The 18,350-nt window shown below is 40.3% G+C and overlaps 1 protein-coding gene across 3 annotated transcripts in view; it reads left to right on the forward strand.

The window, feature by feature from the left end:
• Window positions 1-18,350, forward strand: part of LDB2 (LIM domain binding 2) — a gene marked incomplete at both ends in the record, with an annotated part of 217,268 nt that overhangs the window by 28,177 nt on the left and 170,741 nt on the right. The window lies entirely within an intron of this gene.

Raw genomic sequence — 18,350 nt, forward strand, 5'->3', positions numbered from 1 at the left:
AGGTGTGTTTTACTGAATCCCTCTGTGCTCTGGGCATGCTGGAATTGCGGCAGCTCTCCAGCCAAAGCTGCAGCAGCACATGGGTTAGTCCTATAACTGCTTGGTCACTCCCCTAAAACAGGGCCGCTGTTTTATCTGTTTAGGAATGGTGTTTAGGTCAAATCCCCTGTTGGTGCAGGGCTCTGCAAGCATGTCTTCAGGGGTGCAACATGGATTAGGAGTTGACTGCAGTGTCATGCTGCAAAGAGACTCTTTGCGTCCTGCTTGCTGGGCCAGAAGGGGCCTCTCTGCTGGAGGTGAGTGACGCTGGGGTCCATGGGGACTTGCTGTGGCTCCCACCAGCACACACCACAGTTCTCTCTCTCGTGCTTTCTTTACAGGTAGTAAGCTTTTCATAGTCCCTTGTTTTTAGCTCTGCTCACTCAGTTAATTTCCTCAGACATTTTGCAGGGTTATTTATGCTTCAACCTGTACTTAGCAGCCATATTTTTTTTTATTTTTTTTTTGTAACTGGCTACTAATGAAGAAAAAGCCAATTTATCCTCATCAGTTAAATTATAAATACAGAGAAAACAGAGGAAAAAATGTCACCACATGGAGATGGCTTTGCTTTTTTCCATTCCCTAAATCCTGGTTTGTGTAAACTGAGATAAATATTTATAAAAAATGCTGGGCACAGTAACTCTCTTTTTTAAACTATTTGGATTAGCTCGTGAGATGTAAGTATTGATAACACAATGTGGTAACTTTGTAAATAGATTTATTCTGTACAGCTATGTCTTCCGCTAGGTTTTAAAAGAACAGACAGGGGGGCACTTCCATGGACCAGAGCATGTTTGAGGTGGGCAGGGATGCTGGTCACCCCTTCCTTGGCACGTGGGGCTGTGCAGCTGTGAGGAATGAGGCATGTGACGCACAGTCAAAGCCTTTCTCAAGAGGCTGATCCTGCTCCTATTGAAAGCCTGGGCTTCCCTGGGTTTCAAAGGAACAGGGTTAAACCCTCTCTTACATGCCCTGGAGTTTGTCCTCTGGTGTCACCGCCTTATGCCACCCCAACCCCACAATTACTATCACTGCTGTAATAAGTGTGCAAGCCAGAGGATTTTTTTTTCCTAAAAAATACAGTGAAATATTTCAGTATTTTATTAGGTTTTTAATAATTACTTGTCAAAAAACCACGACAAAAATAGATGGAGCATTAAAGCAAATTAGCAAGCCGTTGAAGTAAAGAGTTGCAAATAGAAGCAATAGCTGTATTCTACCTTCAGCTATCAGTATAAAAACTCATCAAAGTAAACCAGTTTTATTTAGACATCTGGAAAATGTACTTTGACAAACATTCACTTGATGACTGTCAGTGTCTTATAAAGAGACTTTGATATCAAAGATCCTCAGAAACTGTCAGAATAAATGGTATTTTTCTTTTATGACAGAAGGATGCTTTTTAGACATGATTTGTATTGTCTGGTTGATATGTTTTAGTATGCTAATACAAAGGATTATTTTTACAAAGTTTTTGTATCTTCTTGTGCAAAATAATGTGACATTAAGAAGATATTTTCTGAAGTTAAGCAAACTAGAAAAGCAGAATCTGTGTTCTTGCTCCTTCTAGCAGTCTTTAATTGTTCTGTCCCCGAGGTTAATGGATAGCACCTTCAAGACTTCGTATTTTCAATAGATTCACAAAGCTTAGGTAATCTATCAAACCGCTTTTTCAAGCAGATGAAGAGAATACGTTAATCATATACTTTGAATGATATTGTTTCCTTGCATTTATGCTACTGAAATCTATAGGAGCAGGGCAAAATACAGTTGATTCCGTTACATGTTTTAGCCTTTCTACAAAGGGCTTTTCATCAGCCATATCCATCATATCTCACCTTAGATACAAAGAAGATAATTAATTAGTGAACTATTGGAGGCTGTAGGTGTGACTGGAGATATCCAAACTCATTTTTTCCTCTTGGCTTTTTTTTTCCTTCAATCCAGCAAGGAGTGTTGCCTTGCAGTGTTCCTGGAGATGCTGAATACATTAAAATAGGAAGATGAGAGGAATGCCTTGTGGGGGCTTCTTGTAAACATGCAGCAAGATTGCTTTTTATTGGAGAAGGCATTTCTGTGCTGTGCTTTAGTGCTGTAGATACCTTAAAAATGCTATGAAAGCCTTAACTATTTAATTCTCCTAATCCTTCTGTGAGCACTAAGTGATTAGTTGCAGTTTATCCCAGTGTGGAAACTGGTCTTAGTACTTGCATAAGCCTGCTCTGCAAGGCTCTACCAGAGATGACGATGCCCATGCTCGGTGTGGCTGGCAAAACTGCTCAGGGAGAGTAAGAAGAGGCCTGGCAAGGTGGTCCTGGGTGAGCAGAAAACTCTGCAAGACGTGAGCAGTTTAAACTGGCTGAAGGAATAGCTGTGTAGGGGCTTGATGGTGACAGGGGTGCTCACACTGCCTTAATTTTAAGCACCAAATTTAGGAGTATAGTTCCCTGTTTCATTAATAGGGAATGGAGGACCCTCATGTAGGTGAATCAGAGCAAGAGGCAAACTAAATTTTAGGTTCATATATACATCTCTAGGCTCTGCTTTTCAGCCTCACTTGGATAGTCTGGTATTTGCTTAAATGTAGATTTCTGCAAGCCTTTTCCTGGTACCAAAGAGATGCTGTGGTGTATCTCAGTGTCCCTGCCTTGGGAAAGTACATTGTTTGCAGAAAGGCATTTTATAGGCAGATAAAAGAAATCTGAGAATCTTGAAACAGTTTGTTTTAGGAAAGCAGGCTGCCTTGGGGTGGATATCCTGTATGGAGTCAGGAAGGTATAGGAGGGGACAGGAGACGCTGTGCTTGCAACGGCTGTAGATCTACAAAGGGATAACAAAAGAGGTGGGGGGGATGTTTGTCGCTCTCTCACTCTTTCTGTCTCACACATAGGCTATTTTTGTCCAACAAATATCAATTCATGAGTATTATAAAGCAGTTCTGCTAAGGAAATACCCTGTTTTCAAGTTTTTGTTTGCTGCAGAATTTCAGAAAGTTCAGCCAACTTATCTCAAAATGAAGTGACTGAATTATTTCATTATTTACTTTCAGGGTGGCTAAACAAGGATTCAGTTCACTACTAAAATACTACAATATTTCAGATCAATTGCTTGTGATGCAGGTAATTACATGGTACCATTCCCTCGTTTAAGGATGGCTGTTCACAGAATCACAGGTGTCAGCCTGGTGACACAACCTGCCTGAACACTGGACTAAGCGAACTAGGAGGATGCTATTTCTGCCTTCCAAAATATATTTTTCTTAGATAGCTTTTTGAGTATTTTTCCATGTTTTGGGTCAACTTCAGATGATGCTCCAGGGAAACTGACTTCAGCTCTCAGTCTGAACCAAAGGGCAGCTGGAGTCAGCATCTTCCTGGAGGCTAAAAGATCATATGCTCTGTTGTCTCTGCTGTTGCTTAGTTTATATAGATTTTTAGAAGTATGCACAATGTGTAGTCTAGAATTGTTTGAGGAAATGAAAAGGAATCATCAGTAACTTAAAATTTAACTGGAATGAGGCAGAGCTCATTTAGGAAGGGGCTAGAGAATCACTGGAAATAAGCATGCACTGTTAAACCTTATCCTTCAAGGTGAGACTAGGAGCTATTTTGACTAGGTGGAAAAGTTCGTAAAGCTGTAGGTAAGGCTCCAAAAAAGTAGCTTGTATCTTTGTGATTGTTGTGTCCTGGATTATATTCCCCAGTTTCTTTTCACGGCCGTAAGTGTTTGAGGTCACCCCCTTGTGTTTCTAGCCAGGAGCTCCTTTCAGGTCAGGTGAGTAGGTTCCTTTCCTTGATGCAGGGATGGTGTTCTTCCTCCCTACCTTCACATGTCTTTCTTGAGGGAAGTGGCCTTGTCTATGGGTCATTCTATATTTTCCTTGAATATGGGAGATGGAAAACTAGTAAACTAGTATCCCTAGATTTTTTGGTGGTTTTTGTTGTTTGTTTGTTTTGTTTTGTTTTGGGGGTTTTTTTTGTGGTTTTTGTTTGTTTTTGGGTTTTTTTGTTTGTTTTGTTTTGTTTTTTTCCCCAGTAATGACCTTCAGTTGTTTGTTTTGGCAAATGGTTTCTGAGAAAAGATCCATGAGAGCGATCACTACGATTATATTGGCCTCCTCTAACCCATTTCTACCTCCCGCCCCAAGTCACCTCCTCTCCCTGCTTTCCTCTTCTTGACTATTTCCCCATCTGGTTTCTGTTGTTGTTGCCTGCTTATATAATTTTTTCATCCTTTTAGTTACAATTTTTCAGCCATCGACGCACCGCTTTTCTAAGCCAAGCCAAGAAACTGCAATAGTTTGCATTTACACTCATTTAGACACCCTGAGATTTAAATCTTCAGGCTTCCAACTGTAATTTGTCAGCGAGTTCTCCCTTTCCCTTTCCCTATCCCTTTCCCTATCCCTTTCCCTATCCCTTTCCCTATCCCTTTCCCTATCCCTTTCCCTATCCCTTTCCCTATCCCTTTCCCTATCCCTTTCCCTATCCCTTTCCCTATCCCTTTCCCTATCCCTTTCCCTCTGTATGAACAGCCTGTGTCTTTCCAAGTTCTGATTTTGGACACTCTTTTTTCCCCTCCTTACGTTTAATTCCTAGGAGGTAGGCTGAATTGGGCAGAATGAAATGCTGGCTGCACTGTGTGCTCTTTGCTACAGAGCAGTGCCCACACTTTTCATCTCTGTGACTCATAGCAGACAAAATTAGTGCCTGAGAAGCTCAAAGAGCAGGGAGATGCTCTAGTTCCCAAGAGGCACTGTTAGCAGGTGTAAGCCACTGTGGTTACGGAAGATAGTGACTTACTTCTTTGGCCTTATCCCTGTTGCCTATCCTGCCTTTCTTTATGCCAGAAGCAGCATTTGTGTAACTTTTCACATCAGTGAGAGATTTTGGGCAAAGCAACTGGGTAAAATAGAAGGCTAATTTGATTTTTTGTGTGTGTGTCAAATGCAAGATATTTTAGTTTTTATTCCTTTTTAACGAATTTCCATTATTTTATTTTTTTTTTTCCCCATGGATTGTGTGATGATAGAGAATGCTGCCAGGGAAAACGTGCAAAATTTTGCATTATAAATCTGTCCAGGTTTTCCTGTGGTAGCCAGAGACCTGCCAAAACTTACAGATTCCCTGGGAATTTCCAAGGGCTCCAATGAAATATCACATCAGCCACAAATTTGTAAAAAAAAAAAAAAAAAAAGAGCTTTTTTTGATGCTTTTACCATGGCATTTAAGAAACAAAAGTTACTATCCCACAGAAGGTTTCCAGTTGGAAACTATTTCAGTCTTAAGTGGAAGATGAGAAACTTGATGTACTCAGAGCATTATGTCAACAACTGTAGCTAACAATGTAGCTTTAAAAGTATTTTAAAACATAGTTACCATGGTTGTTTACATCTACATCCAAACTAGTCTGCTTATTTGAGTAAACTTTAAAAACTGTTATGCTTTCTAATAATTGTGTATCTCATATGGGTTCATGCATTGTTTGTCATCCAGAAAATTGAAGCTTTGCAGCTGGTAGAAAGAGTTAAATTTTCAGGTTTTGATTGAGTAATGTATGGACATACACATGTATGTATACATTTGTGTATATGCATATGTATACACCCTTTCATAAATATAGCTAACAATATGTTTTTCTGCTAGATAAAAAAATAACAGCAGAGCAGAGTGTAAGTAGTCTGTAATAATCTAAAATAAATCATCCAAGAAAGCCGAGGTGACCATATTTCATTCAAAGCTGCATAATTCTGCCTATTTCAGAATTATGACATAACAGAAATGTGTATTTATCAGCACAGTTTTTCATATTTCAACCATATTTTAAAATATTTGAAACAGTATGTAATATTCTCCTCTGTTTAGGGGTGCTTTTCTGAAAATGCAAGTCTGCTCCCAAATGCTAATGCAAGAGCTAGTTATAGTTCAGTTGAATTTTAACAAGTGTATGAATGGCATGTTTCTGTGAAATAAAATTCAGTGTAGCTTTCTAGGGTACTTGTTCTGCCAAGAAGTATGTAGTTTGCCATGCTAGCTGTATGTGATTGTTGGAGGATATCTTGTGATTTCTAGTGGTAGAGATGGAAAAATATGCCAAAATTGGAGAGGCTAGGTAATGTTATTTTGAGCTCAATCCTACATAGCACAGAGCATCTCCATCACTCCTCCTTCCCCACAGGAGACAGCCAGAGGGAGCACAGCCATGCCCGCTTTTCTTCTGTCCCACTTGGGACTGCAGCTGCAGATCCAGGGCCAATGGGTCACTCCTTAACCCTGGCTGGAGGTTAAGCCCATTTAACTCTCTATTTACTCTCTTAACCCCTCTCTGTGAAACCATTGCCTCTTGTAAAAAGGACAGATTTTGGTTTTAACTGGAATTGCTTCACAGAGCTGTGTTAGAAAGTGGCCAGATAAACAGTTTAGGGGGCTGTGATGGTTGGGTGGTGTCTCTGCTGTGGTGGTTGTGTGGTGTCTTTGCAGTGCTGAGTGGGGTCAGAGGGGACTGGCTGAGGAGAGAGTGGGATGTGAAGGAATGAGGGAGGGTTGAAAGATGGTGCTAAACATAGCCAATGCAGCTGTAAATGAAGTGTGCTAACATTTGCATGGTCTCCTGCTGGCCAGATCGTTTGGTCAATGACCTCTTAAGCTGCTGGTTTGTGTCAAGGTGGTCTCCTTCCAGCCATGTCCTCTCTTGTGTTTGCAATGGCACATCTTGAACCTCTCCACAAATTGATTTGGCTCACTAAAGAAATAGAATGGTACCCTAGACAAACCAACAGACAAATCCCCTCAGTGTTCTTCCAGCTGAATGACCTGACCTGGCCCACAGAGGAGTTAGACGAGCTCAAACACTGGAGGTGGAGGGCCTGCAGAGCTGGAAGAGGATGAGGTAGGAAAGGAAGGAGGCTGAGAGGCTGCATGTCTTGACACAAGGAGCTGTTGGACAGGCTCAGCCATGCTGCTTAACGTGCTGTCAAAATGGGATTTGCAGCAGCCAGAACAGTGCGTGGAAAACCCGCCAGCCTGGCCACCAGGTCATGCTGGAGCAAAACCAGGAGCTGTAAATCCTGCCTTTGCTTTGGTCTGCAGGGAAAGACTTACTTCAGCTTGGGACTGTCCACTTGACTGCTTCCTGGAGCAGCCACGTATCCCTTTCTGGCCCCAGTTTACTCACTCCTCTTTGCATAAGGTGCTGGTTATGAAGAGGTTCTTCAGCCCTCTTGTGTACAGTGGTCAAAATGGCACAGAGCACCACAGCAATGCTCACCAGGCAGGATAGGGTTGGAGAAGGGACTCAAGACCACAGGTTAGGGAAGAGAATGCTTACCTGGAAGCAGGGAAATCTGGAATCCAGCCCTGCTTCCAGCCCACTGGCCACAGTTCTTATTATATGCAGAAGAGGAGACGTCTGTGAACATGAGGCATGAGATTCACAGGACCAAATGTGAATGACTACCTCTGAGTCACATTTCTAGACTCCATTTATAATCACTTGAGGCAAATGTTTGCATAGGAAACAATTTATCTCCTTCCAATGTGGACATTTAAAATAGATCAGATGAATTGTAGCCTCACAGCACCTTTTTCTCCACTGACTACAAGGAATTTAGATAAGCAGCTCATGTGTGGATGGCTACACCAAAGGAGCCTGGTTGAGATAAATCTTACAAAAGGTAACTAAGGAATTTACAATTCTATTGCTTGAGTTTTCCTTTTGGCATCAAAATCATTTAGTGGATCCAGGTCATGTTACTGTACAGGATAGGACCTTTGTTTCCCAGAATATAATGATTTTCACATCCAAAAGTTGCACATTCTGATGGAATTTATAGCAAAAAGCCTAGCACAGAGGAGACATAAAATGTCAGAGAATAATTGTCTACTGACTTAAACAGTGAACAGAATTTGTTTTGTGCAAGTCTGTCAATGTGAGCCTTTTTCATGTCATTAAGATGCATACATTATTTAGATTGGAAAAAAACCCCTAAAACATTGAATGGTAGTCTAGTAGCACAAAGCTTGGGAATTGTTTACAATGTTTCTTAAGTAATTCCCTTTGAAATATTGCAGCCTGATCCTGCTGATTACAAAACTGATTTTGTTTCCATGCCGGGAAGATGATCGCTGACCATAGCACACAAGCCTTTCCACCAACAGAAAGGTGCCCATAGCACATTGGGAACAACTTCTCCTCCAGGCTGGTGTGTTACTGCAAACTGGGTCATACACAGGTGTGCACAAAGGAAAGGAAAAAAAAGGAAAGAGGAAGAATAACTCGCTGCTGTCTAAAAGGCTTGGCTGGATCTCTAAAAGCAAAGGTGTAATAAAAAAAGTTATTGTGCCATTTACTTAAATAGTATCTGAATTTACTTCTGGTTTTATTTGCTCAGTAAAGACCTCTTAGGAGAGAATTAGAATATTGTGAGTGAGTTTGGAAAAGTGAGTTTGGAAAAATAAAGCAACATTACTTATTGCAGCACAGCTCTATTCCCCTTATCTGGCTGTGCTGCTGCGCCCTTCCTATATGGAAGCCACCAAATTTCAAACTGTAAGTGTCAAGATACCTGTTTTTTCTAAAATTTGTGAAATGACATGACTCTTGAAAGCCTTTAAAGGTTTCTTTTCACTGTAACAGACCTAATAAATGCTAATTTGTCTGCAGAAAGAAAGAACCATTTCACTGTTAAAAACACATCCATACCCATATAAGAGGTGTGGACATGATCCCAAAGGGTTGAGGTTGGGGATTGTGGCGTGAATAAGGTTTATACAGGGCCAAAGAAGTAAAGACCCCTCTCTCCTCCATGGGTTATCCATAGGCTGTAACAAGTGGTGGCATTGCTGTGATAAATTCCCATCAATGTCATTCTCAAATTCAGAACTTTGAAACAGTAGTAACCCAGTAAAATTGGGTTGGGAGTTTTAAGAAAGACAGATATCCGTTATTATAAGCATCTGAGTAAAATGAACTCATGAACAACTAATGAAATTTCAGTGCTCTCTATTTATGTATCACAGTGTCATGGACTGCAGTCTCCTTCAATCAAACGACAGCTGCATTATAGTGACTACTGTACTGCTAATAATGAAGTAATAGGTGAAAAAACCAGTAATTTAATTAGTTAAAACTCAAGCATTGATTTTCCCTGTATTTGAGTCATAGTTTGGGGAAAGAATAACAGAAAAGCTGTGTTTGTTATTGGAAGTTGCTCCTGTATAGCAGCTTTTTTCTATATATTTTTTTATTTTTTTTAATTTTATTTTCTAAGTTTCACACAGTGGTTTGATTCTGATTTAGTTAATGTTCAGCCTATTCAGAAGGGTAAAATTACTGGGGTGAGCTTTATTGCTGTAATGGAGGTCTTGAGAAATTTAAATTGAGAAGTATTCTAATGCATCTCTGTAGAATATTATCTGCCTCACTTCTGAATGCTTTGCTACTGTGTGCAGAACATGGCACATAAGTGGCTTTTGGGGCTCGGTGCATTTATGCAAGTATTTTTCCTTGCTGCTTCCTAACACAACAAAAAGACACTTGAAGCCTCTTCTTGAGGCTTATTTTTATAGCTAACTTAAATCTAAGGAGATTAAAGTCCACCTTAATGCGCCTGTAGGGTGTGTGGTTTTTTTTTTTTTCAAATGTAGACATTGTGATGATTTTCAATGAAAAATTCTATTGCTAAGAAATTGTTGAACTGAAGGTTTGTAAAAATCGATTGTTGAAGATGGAGCCAAGATTAAATTAAACAAAATTATTTTTGCAACTTGTTGTGGATGGAAATTGTTTACAAGCTTATATTAGCCAGTGAAGGAACATAAACTTTGTCCTGTGCTTTAGCCAGCTGATTCTACAGTGCAAATGTTGAACTGCATCTGATGAATTGTCTAAGGAATATGCTCTGTGAACAACTGCAAACATTATGTGCTGAGATGTGTTCGATACACTGTTCATTGAGCAACACTGAAGAGTAATATTAATAATAATAATAGGAGCCTATTTGCAGAGAGTTGCAAGCAGAAGAAATGGCTAAATGCTCCGGTTAAATTATTCCTTATTTGCCTTGTCATACTATGAGGTAACAGTTAATAATATAATGCATTTTAGTAATGGGTTGGGGCTTTTTTCTGTATTACTTCCTCTGGCTAGATTATTCTCTTCCATTAGCCCATTCTCAGTGCTTTATTTGTTTACGAAGTCTCTCGAATGATCTTAGGCTGAATTCAAACTTGGCTTCCCTATGATGTCCGAGAAATGAAATAATGTCTTTTTGTGAACACTTTTCCAGCAAATCTACTAGTGGAGAGGTGGTTTTGCTAGTTTATTGAAATTCTTCCTGGATGCTTTGCACTAGCTGTGCTGAGTATCAAAGCTGGAGATAGATATGGGTCTCCTTGATGTATTTTTCAGATAATTTCTAACCTCATTTTCTCACCTCTAATACTATAAGATACTTTAACAAATATTATGATTGAGACTTTTGAAGAAACTGGCTTAAGATAGTATTGAGTCAGTTTAGAATTACATCAGTTTTGTAGCTCAAATATGAGACTTTATTACCTCACTAAGCTTTACTATTTGTTTTTAACTCACCTATTTCTGCAGAGGAAAGTATTTAAGCTTGTAGAAAACTGTGTCTTCTCTTAGCTGTGCATAACAAGCTGATTAATGTCATACATTACAAATAATGGGGTATTCAGGTTTTCTTTAAACTAAATCAGTTCATGTCAGACTTTATAAAAATGGCACAGACATGAAGTATATTCAGATACATCTGTCTAAAAACAGAGGAGCACTGTGCATTAAAGTGAAGCAAGAGGAATTTTAGTGTGTGCAGTGGATATTGCCACTTGCATAACAATTCACCTCTCTCGGTTGCTAGTGAATATTCATATTCCCATAGTAGTGCTCCTTGTATTTACCGTTCTCTTGAAGTGTGAGATGGCATCCAAGCCCTCTAGCGTTTTGTCGGAGTAGACATGTTATTTGCAGTGTTATTTTAAGTCTTCCTAAATAGAACAAACTGAGATGAACAGTACTCCTGTGTACCTCTCCTAAAACTCCTTAAAATGTAAATGTAATGTGATATTGACTCTCATATAAGTTCCTCTTTTTGTAAAATCACCTATACTGGCTTGAGTTGGAATAGAAAGCAAAGGCGGGGAGAAGGAAGAGTGGTTTTCTGGACCCCTGAGCAGAACATATTTGTAGTCCAGAAGGCAAACTCCAAGAATCATCTGCATGAGAAGAAATAGTTTCTAGTATAATAGCATGCAGGAGAGCATTATTACACAGAAAACAAATTATGTAAGTTATAGGGGATTCCATTCAGGGGTTCTATTTACTGTATAACATGAGTACAGACTTTCCCAATAGCCATCACTGCCTGCCTGTAGAAGCACAGCCATAAACTAAGAACTAAGGACTACGTATAAAGTAAGTAATCAGCATGATTCCTGGTGATCTTCCCTGCTCTGGCTACCCTTTATGGCCCTTCCTTTGCTCCTTACACCATCCTTCCTACCTGTGCTCCCCCTCAGGCCTTTTCTTCTTGCTCTTACCGCACTTTTTGTGTGCTGCATCCTTCACTGCCCAGTGCTGGAGCTGCTCAAATCATCCGGTCTGACAGCTGCGTCTTTTCTGGGAGAGCAGCCCTCACCCCTGCTCCAACAGCCCCTTCTCCAGGGGATACTGGTTGTTCTCCTCCCTTTCCTCCCTCCCCTCTGCTACCTTCCCACTCCAGCAGCTCATTACCTTGGCAGGTTAAGTAACACCCAGGAGTTGTATGCAAATGTTAGCACACTTCATTTACAGCTGCATTGGCTATGTTTTGCTAATGGAGTCTCACCAGAGCAATCTGGACCCAAACCGGGACAGCATGAGGTGCTCTCCCTGGCTTTGAGGGGGCTCTTTTCTCTTTGGGTGAAAGGAGCTGCTCTCTGAGCAGACTGGGGCACAGCTGAGTTTCATGCAAAGCCTGAAATCTGGACTCCCTGGCTTAGACCCAGATATGAGGCAAGTGTACAGCACTGCCTCAGGTGCCACGTTTCAAACCAGATGTAAATAACAACAACTGTCTTGGAAGGGATTCAACCCACCTGCATAGCCACCCTTGTCAGCTAGCTCGTTCTTATACAGTTAGCTTCTACAGTGTTTGTGTGCAAACAGTGCTTTAAAGTGATCAGGCAGCATAATTAAGCAAAACCGTACTTTAGAAGCACCAAGTGAGTTTCCTCTTCATATTGGTGGGAAAAGAGGAAACTTCCATCAAGCCTCACACTTCAGCCTGCCAGTCATACGACTCCTGTCGCTGCTCTTCACTGCCTCTCTAATCAAGGTGCTTCTTTCGAGATCATAGTTAATGCTTTGGCAAACCCTCATCAGCCTCCAGTGCTCTGCAAGGACTGAGAACGCAAACACGGAAATAATAACCTGTTGTTGTGATGGGTTTTTGTGTGCTGTGCTGACACTGTACCTGCAAGAGCAGTGCTGGCCAATGTGCAAAAGCAGAGACTGGTGCTGGAAAGTCCATTTTTAACAGTGCTGAAAAGGGCTGAGCCTCGGGTGTGCTGGAGCAGGAGCTGCTTGGTCCCTGGCAGCAGGGGCTGCCAGCCCAGCTTCGTGGTGCAGCTCTGCATGCTGCTCAGGGCTTCTCCGGGCAACCCAGGACAGGGATTCAAAGCCTCAGACATACCCCACTAGGCAGCGTAAGGAAAATACTTGGCTGCTTTTTTCCACTGTCCTTATATATTAATATTCCGAAAGACACAAAGGCAGAAGTTTTGTACTCAGATTACCAGATGATGTTTGTGCACCATCTGTATTCTTTAAGAAAGATGCCGTCCGCATGCTCTGGCCACAGCCTGCCATTAGACCGTGTTTATCCAGGTGGTTGTGCAGTGCCTGTTCCCTAATGAAAACCTCGTTGCCACAGGGACTGTCAGGACATGGCACATTCAGAGCAGCACACAGGAACCGGGTGTCTCCTTCCAGCTGGATTTCTTTAGCTTTTGGGTATTGCATCTGTGGTCTTCTGGGTGTCCATTTAGCTTGTGTAGTTGTTGCATGGGGTTTAAAGGACTGATTTTGTTTAGTGAGTGTCATTATCGATAAAGATAATTTTAATAATTCTCTTTCTATAATCTTTCAGTTTGTCAGTGTGACAGGGTTATATTTGCTATTTGATTTTATTTCAGTCTCAATTTGAATCTGATTATTGTTACTTTATCACAGTATGCAGCAGCCACTGTATTTTATAAATATAAATGACCTATGACTTGAAACCCTTGAATGGGACATTATAACTTGTCATTTTGTATTTTGGAAAACAATTTTTTATTATTTTGTCTGGCAAACTTTAAAGCTAAAATGCCCCTATCAGTAAATGAGCAGCATGACTTACCTTGGCTGGGAGATCTGAAATAATCTGAGTGAGCCAATTCCAATGCTTCCTTTGTCTATCTTACACAGGTGATGCTTCCATCAAAAATAATGTTTCTTAGAATCACCTTTCCATTAGGGTTTTCTTTGCCCTCAACACATCAGCAGATACAAGAACTCGTTTTACAGACGTATATGTGTGCGTGGGTATGGCGTGGGGATGCGGTATGTTTCAGATGGCACCAGCTGCCTCTGACGCAAGAGGAGGGGAATGCAATTACTTCTGTGGAAGTCTGTACATATTTGCCAGAATTTATAAATGTTTACAAGTAACTGGTCTTCACATAAGCAGGGCCCTCAGGGAGTGCTAGGCCCCCATCTGCTGGAGAGTTTTATGTCAATTCTGGTGATTTTTAGGTTATTTTCCCTGCATTTTTCTCTAAGAATTATCAGCACTTGGCTTTCTTACTTAAACATTGATAGTGCCTGGAGAGGCAAAGGCCTGATTGTTCGAAGTACTCTACGTACATATGGTGAGAGACAGTTCCTCTCCCAACAAGTTTTCTATTTAAATAATCAAGGTTAACAGAGCTGGGAAGAAGCAGTAACTCCCCATTTCATGGAGGAAGCACCAGAAAGTGAGAGGAGCTGAGCGCTGAGCCCCGCTCCTGACAGGCACCGGAACACTTGCTCCTGGCAAGGGCAGAGGTTTTTGGAAAATATTTTCAAGTTGAAAACAGTTGGAAACGTACTTCAAGAAAAGTAAACATTGCAATCTGCTTGGATAGCTATGGAGGAATTGCACAGAGCATGGCATCATAGAGGTTGTGGGCTTAATGGTTTACAGCTATTTCTATGCCCTATTGGGGATATTGTGTGGCCTCCTGAGTAAGTTTGGTAGATTAATTTGTGGCTCTTCGTGTTGTAATGCTGCCTGGAGCTGTGCTGTTGACTGGAGTCTCTTGACTGCGCTTACACAGCAAAACCCTTGATGTGACCAAACTGTGACTGTGAAGTGATCCCTTCCTCAGTGTTTTTGAGGAGCCTGAGAAGGCAGCTGAGGTGTCTGTCTCGGTGTGTGCAGGAAAGGGTTGCTCGAGGAACTCTCACCTGGCTGGCAGCGAAACAAATGGAAACTCTTTCTAGGATGCTACTTGTCTTCTATGTGCTGTTAGCTGGGATGGAGGAGGATGATGTAGGAGGATGTAACCAAGATGTGCAAAACAGTCAGGGTCATATAGAAAATCCCTCCTCTGCCCCATGTTTCCCCCAGTGTGGCCACTGCAGAAAGCAGAAATGAGAGTGTTTCTGGGACTGCCAGCCGCACCACGGCAGCATATGGAGTAACATTAATTGCACACTTGAATTTCACACACCTCTTAAGGGCACCTCTAATTATGAATGCTTTACAGGTTACAGTTAGAAATTGTTAAAAATGTGGGAAAAAAAATTTGACACTTGAAATTGTAACATTAGGAGTGTTTAAAAACAGACATTTAACATCAGCAGGCAAGTATTCAAAGGGGCAAATCTTATGTTATTCTCCTCTTCTGGGTAAGAATAGGAGTGGATGAAGAGAGAAGGTGCCTGGTTCTTTAGAGGAAAAGCATCTTTGGCCAGTGGAGATGGCATTACCAGGGGAAAGCATCCAGGTTTTGGGATTCTTTGGGAAATCTGCTGTTTCTCCTCTATGAGATCAAAGAAATCCTTCACAGACATGCCTAAAGAAACTGGAGTGAAGGTGGTCCCGAGTTGTGCCAACAAAGAGTAGTTACACTTCATCACACGGTGTAGTTTGAAGAGACCATCAGGGCTATAAATACAGCTGCCTGGTTATAACATTGGACTGATTTGCAGGAGAAATGAATCATATTTAGGTATAATCCCAGTTATTGCTGCAAATTAAATTTGAAATTGGCTGGATTCACCTGATTCCTCTGAAGTCCTGTTTTCAGTCTGTGACTCCATATAGTGTAGAAAGAACCAAACAGTCTTTACACTAAAAAAAAAAAAATATATATATATATATAAAAAACAATCAGAGAGAGAATTTGTACTCAAACCATAAAAGGGTTTTTGGTTTCTTCAAAAGAAGAAAGGCAGTCTTGCCATAAGTTTGGTAAACTGCATTTATAGTGCTTTTGCCCACAGATTTAGCTTGTAACAGGGAAATGTGCTATGTTTAAATACCCAGAAGGAGTCTGGAAGACAGATTTGTCCTGATAGCTTGTCATTTACCAAAATGGGTAGTGATAATTGGACACAGGAGACACTTGCAGATCAGCCTTTAGTGACAGTGCTGGTAGTTACTGAAAACATAAAATGTCTCATGGTGGAGCTTCAGTGCCTTTTCTCTGATCAGCCTGGGCGATGTCCCCAGCAAACACCGTATGCACCATTGCCAACTGTGTTTTATCAGAGTATTCTCAGTTCAATCCATTCCCCACTCTTTAAAATATTTTACAACTGTGCATATTGAAATTTACAGAATATTAGTGAAATTGGTGAAGTGTAAGATAGGGAGGGAGAAACCCATCCTTCTGAGGATGCCTTTGGCTCTGATGGCTCTGGCCTGGAATGCAGCAGGAATATTAATTGCCTGCCAGGTTTAAACCTTTTTTTTCCCCAAACCTTACTACCCTTGATCAGCATTGCACCACTAATCTTCACCTTTTAACCACCCCTTTGGTATTCTGTGCCTTAGGCCTGAACGCCTTCTGGTGGAGTGGAACAAGATAAAGAAGAAAATAACTTCTCCAAAGACTGAAAAATCAGGGTTAACAGAGAATTCAAGTATCAAAGAGCCTCTCAATCTTTCTTAGTTAGAACCTTTTCTTTTGCACTGCTTTTAGGTAGCACTTCCTGCAACTTCCTTTTAATTTACTTTGTGCTTTTTAAAATATAATGGTAGAAATCTCAGGAAAAGTTGTTGGTGTATGTTGTTTGTTTCACATGCTTGGGTGCTCCATCTTAGATGCAGGATACTTATCTCCTTGCTCTGTATTGCCTTTTCTGCACTTTTAACTAGGCCCTTTCCTGCTTCTCACATAGAATACACAACACTGCCTGCAGTGGGTACCTAGATTGCTTAGTTGTAACATTTGGCTGTCTAAGGAACCAGTGAAAATGATATTCAGATGAAGCTAAATTGCCAACTAAATATTGAATTGAGCAGTAGATGATGAAGTCTCATGTGGTATTTTATTATTAATCTCATCAGCAGATTGTAAAGAACAATACCAATAATTAGTCAGCCTTCTAACCCCACAAAACTGAACCTATTAGTTGCATTACACTACATAATTTATTTTATTAATAAATTCCTATTGTCCTCATCATATTTAATGACATGAGAAGAATTAATGAATCTTAATGAAGATATTATATGAATTAAATAATAAAATTTGACTGAACAGGTTAAAAATGTATTTATTTGGATCTTAACCAGTGCTCAGTAGGTTAGTGTGTGTGACATAAAAGATAACTTTTTGTTTCTGAAATAAGGCTTTGGATTAATATGTGAAAGAATTTACAAGTATATTGAAAAGGGGGGAATTGAAGAGAAGCTGCCAAATTCATGTATACTGTGATTAAGTTAACCAATTGACATGATAAATGCTTTCTGACCACCTGCAAAACGAGGGGATATTTTTCAAGTTTGAGATCCTTCTGCATGACAAGAGGGAGACAGAAGATTAAGTGATACATTGTTTAGAAGCAGAGTTCTTGGTTTATATTTAACTAATAATTAATAGATGTATTGTAAGTAAGAAACTAAACAATTATAACTAACATCATAAATTATTTCTTAGTACAGATGTATGTCAAAATTTTCAGGAATTGTAATGCATATGTAATAATTATGTGAATATAAGCAGCGCAATAGCATCCAGTCACTGGAGCACTTATGGAGGATGATCCCCAGTGTTCCCCAGTGCTGATAAAATAAAGAATGCTGCTTAACAGTAAAATTGACTCTGCTATTAAGTTTATTTCTCCATTTCAAATGGATGCTGGAAAGATTTAAGAACTTTGCTGCCCTTCTGCTTATGTTGTTACCCTAGATATAAGATAGTCAGGCTGAATGTTATATCCATATCCACTGCTTCTAAGACAGATGACCTGAATGTAGCAAAAAGATAATTTTATGGCAAAATGGTAAGAATTTCTAAGGATAAGAAATGAGGGCAGTAGCTAGCATATAATGAAGGCTCTTTTTGAGGAAAGGGTCCCTGTGCAGGTGAGCTGTTAAGATCTGTTGGAGTAATGAGATGTAGGCGCATTAAAATGTTAAACACATACCTTGGTGTTATTATTAATGAGGATCAGAAAGTTTGTTAAGGTTTGTAATTGAGTCGAGAGAAAATGTTTGAGTATGCTTGTCTTGGCTTGGTGTGGCTTCGATAAACCCTGTGCTGTAATTGTTTCATTTCACCCAGATGTTATTGGCAATAAAGGATCTAATGGAGTTCAATAACACAGAGTGGCTCAAAATCTTAAGAGAGCACCAACACTAAATACATTTAAAGATTTAACTTCAAAGCATTTTGCTAAAAAATATTTCATTTAATATTTGTCACTATGTGCTAAAAATGGTTTCTCTGACTGTACATTCGACGTATGTATGAGTGGCAGGTTGGCTCCATGCTTTGAAATGATAAACAGTTACTTGGAAAGCTGTTGTTTTTTTTCTCTAGTTATTAAGTTGATGACTGGCTAGTGTAGGCCTGGTGGGAAGCGAAGTGCCATCTCAAGCAACCCTCCTTAAAGTGGGCTAGACACCGAGACGGCCTGTTTTGCTGTTGTCCCCTCAAATGCTGACCACAAGCCACAAATTGCTCTTTTAGGAAGGAACAGCAAACCAAGGCAGAGGTAATACAGCAGTGTCTCGGCAAAAGCACTGTCTGAAAGGGCTTGGAAACATTGCTGTA

This window comes from Nesoenas mayeri (genome assembly GCF_963082525.1).
Source record: "Nesoenas mayeri genome assembly, chromosome: 4".
In the NCBI taxonomy this organism is placed as follows: Eukaryota; Metazoa; Chordata; class Aves; order Columbiformes; family Columbidae; genus Nesoenas; species Nesoenas mayeri.